Here is a 5,209-nt window from a genome sequence, read left to right on the forward strand (position 1 = left end):
AATAAATACGTATTTCTCATTTTAAACTATCTTTGTTCTTTTAATTCCAACCCCTAAACCAAACTTATCATTAATTTTTACTAAACTTCATCAAAGTAAAATATGTCAAAATCTCTGTGACAGTTCAAAGATCATGTGGTGAAGAGACCATGCTTTTGGTAACAACCCACCCTTCCATGTTGGTACTTAAACCTTACGATTAAGGCCTAAGAGCTGAACAGGCATCATATTTCTATAAAATAGAAGAGAAAGTCATTAAATACTAAAGCTGAAAAAAACAAACTACTTTAAAAACAAGCACTCTGCTTCTAACTAATCTAAAATGAACTCCCCAGAGAAACTTCTGGAAATTTGAGCATACTTTGTCCATGTGCTGATTTTCTCAGTCATGCTTTTAAGTCTCATCCACATCCACTCCCAGTTCTCTGAGATTTGCAAATTTGTTACAGAGTAATTCGTCTAATTTAACACAGGACAGGATGAACATTTTGGTGTGAAATATTCTATAGGATTTTCTTTTCTTTTTCTTTTTTTTTAAGATTTATTCATTTGGGGTTAACAAGCACTCTCTTTTTTTCTGAGAGAGAGAGAGAGAGAAGCGGGACTCACCCAAAGCAGGGTTTGTGTTTTGTTTTTGTTTTTGTTTTACCTGAAGTGGGGCTCAAGCTCACCCAATGTGTACCTCAAACTGACAAACTGTGATATCATGACCTGAGCCGATGTCTGATGCTTAAGGATTGAGTCACCCAGGTGCCCCCTTTATTTATTTTGATATGCAGCATATCTTAGACATGAAAGATCTGTGATTTGACCTACCTAGCTTAGCATGAAGAACATGTTTCTAGGGGAATGGAACAATTAACATAGTAACACTTAAAGCTTTTAGGATTCACTTGGTACTTTGTGGAGAACTTCTTATAACCATTCATATCATGCTTAAGGGCCATGTTTTCTCTAAAGTTATTCCTTCCTATTAGAGGAGTGTTATACATCACACTCATTTCATTGTGTATCAAAGGGGGTTTTGTAGTACTTGTCATTCTTGATATGCACTCCTTGAGGACAAGGCATATTGCTTATTTCATTGTAACTCCAATGTCAGTATCAACAAGGATTTAACCATATAAACTAATGGGGCACCTGGCTAGCTCAGTCGGTAGAACATGGGCCTCTTGATCTTAGGGTCACGAGTTCAAGCCCTACATGTGTAAAGCTTACTTAAAAAAATAAAATACATAAATATATAAACTACTTAATGCTGTGACTTTGGAGGTTCAAAATCTCGACTATGAGGGGCACCTGGGTCGCTCAGTCGGTTAAGTGTCCGACTTTGGCTCAGGTCATGATCTCACGGTTTGTGGGTTTGAGTCCCGCGTCTGGCTCTGTGCTGACTGCCAGCTCAGAGCCTGGAGCCTGTTTCAGATTCTGTATCTCCCTCTCTCTCTCTGACCCTCCCCTGCTCATGCTGTCTCTCTCTCTCTCTCAGAAATAAATAAAACATTAAAAAATGAATCCTGACTATGAAACCTCATTGTGTTACTTACTATCAGGTTACCTACTACTTCTCAGCTACCCTAATTGCATCATACAGTGCAACATTAGAAGTAAATGAAATAGTATGATTGCCTCCTCATCTAGCATATATGTCCCAACAAAAGTCAATTCCTTCCTTTCTTTCTTTCCTAATAAATATTTACTGAAAAAGTATGTGAAGTTACTATTCAAAAATAAGTTAGTATTTCAATCAGGGCCTTGAACTAATTCCCTGTTCTTTTGGTGAAAAGGAAAAAATATACCCTTATCTTTGCCTTGTTAAAAGAGACAATATTTACATAAGGGCATGGTGATATTTCATGCTTAAAAAGTCCTCTAAGATTTTTTCCTCTAAGATTTTAATAAGCTAATGTCTATACTAAAAAATAAGAAAGATCTCAAATTAATAACATAACTCTACACCTTAAGAATCTAGAAAAAGAGCAAGCTAATTTATAGAATTATTAAAACATGGCTTTTATGAAGAGAAGGTCATGTCTTTCATTCTGGTGTGTTAGAGCTGGGTACCAGCCTCTAAGAACCCACAAGTGTTCAGGGAAGCTTGGAACATTCTCCCCTTGTTTCTTTGTGCCAAGCTATTACTCATTCTTTGGTTCTTTGATAAGAGGCCACTTCTTTCCTAGAAGCCTTCTGCGCTGGTTATACCTTTTTCCACCTCCTGGTTTCTACCATCACCCCACCTCTATCCATTATCAATGGTTCTGTCCCGCTCCAAGTGCTAGTAAGCTGACCTACAGAGGCTGAAACACATGGGCTCCTTCCAGAGTCCTGCTCCAGCCAGTCTAGGGGTCCCTGAAGGATGGACGGTGTCGGCAAGAGAGTGAGAGAGCCCTGAGGTTCTTTCCGATCATCAGGCAGGCATCTCTGCATTGACTGAAATTCAGCTTTATTTACGGTTAAGTGTATGGGGAACATCACAGAAGTGGCATTTGCCTTAGACAATGATTCTGATGATAAATTCTTTGATATGTAAAAATTTCTCAGAACATAGATTTGTAGAAGACTCATACATAACCTTTATCAATAGTGATTGATGTAAGTGATTTAGATGCTTATCATACAGGGAAGGAAGGTATCTTTAGCATTCAAATACAAACAAGACAATGTTTTTAGCATAACAAAGGCAAAAGTTAGTTCTTTGTGAGCGGGGGTCAATAGCCTGTTTGCTTAAGGGGAAGTATAAGAAAAACAGGATCCTCAGGAAACACAATATTTGCTCCCATAATCACAAAAGAAGTTCCTATAATAAGTTCCTTCACAAGGTACAATCAGCATATCAGGGCCAGAATAAGATGACAAGTCACTACGATACCCATCAACAAGGTGCCTTGGGAGGTCGGTGCTCAAGCAAAAACAATTGAGTGGGGGTAGATATTGGTCATCATCTGACAGCAGGAAACCTTGCTAATCTGCCTTAACCTCACAAGGAGTATTCTCAGCTAGTGAGATCAGAATGGCTCCCAACAGGCTCCCTTGCCTCAGTTGGGTTAGGCCAATGGAACACAGTCCAAGGAAAGAATATGAAATGTTTCCTCTCCACCTCTTCCCTGCTCTGCATGACATTTTCAGTAAGTGCCTAGGTCATTTCATTGACTATAGCTTCTATTGCATGTCTCTTCCTGACTACAGATTTTACTAGGATTAGGAACACTATTTTCTCTCTTTCCCCCTTCAAGAATAGCAATGGTCTCTGCTGTCAGTAGTTTCTGGGTTTGTTGATTCCCTCAACTCTATTCACATAGAATCCTTCCTTCAAGTTTTTTTGTACCATCTGAGGTGTATTTTATTTCTTGCCACTATCCTGACTATATATCTTCTTTAACCATCTAGAATAGGTTAGTTGCTCCTACTATGAGCTTATATTTCTCTCTGTACTTCCTCATTACAGAACATCACATATTATTGCAGATACTTGTTTAAACTCTTGGGCTCCTCTTCTAGACTTTGTGAAGGTTGGTATATGGTCTGTATTACCCAATATTTTATTATCAGTACTTACCATAAAGTGTGAAATCAGTAAGAAATAATTGAATGAGTTAACTAATGAGTGAGTGATAAGTAGGTATGAGACTTAGTCCCAGAATAAATGAGGCTGAAGACAAAGATAGACTCTGGATTCACAGAATCAGAACAAAAAAATCTTAAAATTTGTATGAAACCACAAAAGATCTTGAATAGTCAAAGTAATCTTAAGAAAGAAGAATAAAGCTGGAAGTATCACATTCCCAGATGTGAAACTTCTACTACAAAAATAGTAATCAAAACAGTATGGTACTGGCACAAAAATAGACACATAGATCAGTGGAATAGAATAGCTCAGAAATTAGCCCATGCTCATATGGCAAAGATAGTCTCTTCAATACATGGTGCTGGGAAAACTGGACAGCCACATGCAAAAGAATGAAACTGGACCACTTTCTTACACCATATATAAGAATAAACTCAAAATGGATTAAAAACCTAAATGTGAAACCTGAAGTCATAAAACTTCTAAAAGCAAACATAGGCAGTAAACTCATGGACACTGATTTGCCACAGCAGTATTTTTCTGGATATGTCTCCTTGGCCAGGGAAACAAAAGCAAAAGTAAACCATCAGGACTATATCAAACTAAAAAGCTTTTATATAGCAAAGGAAACCATCAACCATACAAAAGGCAACCTACTGAATGGTAGAAGACATTTTCAAATAATATTTCCAATAAAGGATAATATCCAAAATATACAAATAACTTATAGAACCCAACACCAAAATACAAAAAGTTCTGATTTAAAAGTGGAAAGGGCAGGGCGCCTAGGTGGCTCAGTCAGTTAAGCATCCAGCTTTTGATTTCAGCTTAGGTCATGATCTTGCAGTCCATGGGTTTGAGCCCTGCATCTGGCTCTGTGCTGGTAGTGGAGAGGCTCCTTGGGATTCTCTCTTTCCCCGTCTCTCTGCTCTTCCCCCACTCATGATGGCTCTATCTCTCTCAAAATAAATAAATAAACTTGAAAAAAAAAATGGAAAGAGGACCTGAGTAGATCTTTTTCCAAAGAAGACACACAGAAGGCCAACAGACACATGAAAAGATGTTCATCACCACTAACCATCAGGGAAATGCAAATCAAAACCACAATGAGATATTACCTCACACCAGGGAGAATGGTTAGTATCAGAAACTATAACAAGTATTGGTGAGACTGTGGATAAAAGGAACATTTACATGCCATAGGTGGGAATTTAAATTGGTGTAGCTGCTATGGAAAACACTATGGAGTTTCTTCAAAAAACTGAAAATAGAAGGACCATATAATTTAGTAATTCTACTTCTGAGTATTTACCCAAAGAAAACAAAATTCTAATTTGAAAAAAATATATATGTAACCCTATGTTCATTGCAGAATTATTTACAGTAGCCAAGATATGGAAACCACCTAAGTATCCATTGATAGATGAGTGGATAAGGAAGATGTAATATATATACATAATGGCATATTACTCAACTGTAAAAAAGAATACAACCTTGTCATCTGTGACAACATGAATGGACCTAGAGAGTATCATGTTAAGTGAGAGAAATCAGAGAAAAACAACTACCGTATGATTTTACTTACATGTGGAATCTAAAAAACAATAATAAAAAATGGAAACAGACTCATCAATATGGAGAACAAAC

Source organism: Crocuta crocuta, unplaced genomic scaffold, assembly GCF_008692635.1.
Source record: "Crocuta crocuta isolate KB4526 unplaced genomic scaffold, BGI_CrCroc_1.0 scaffold301, whole genome shotgun sequence".
NCBI classification, from domain to species: Eukaryota; Metazoa; Chordata; class Mammalia; order Carnivora; family Hyaenidae; genus Crocuta; species Crocuta crocuta.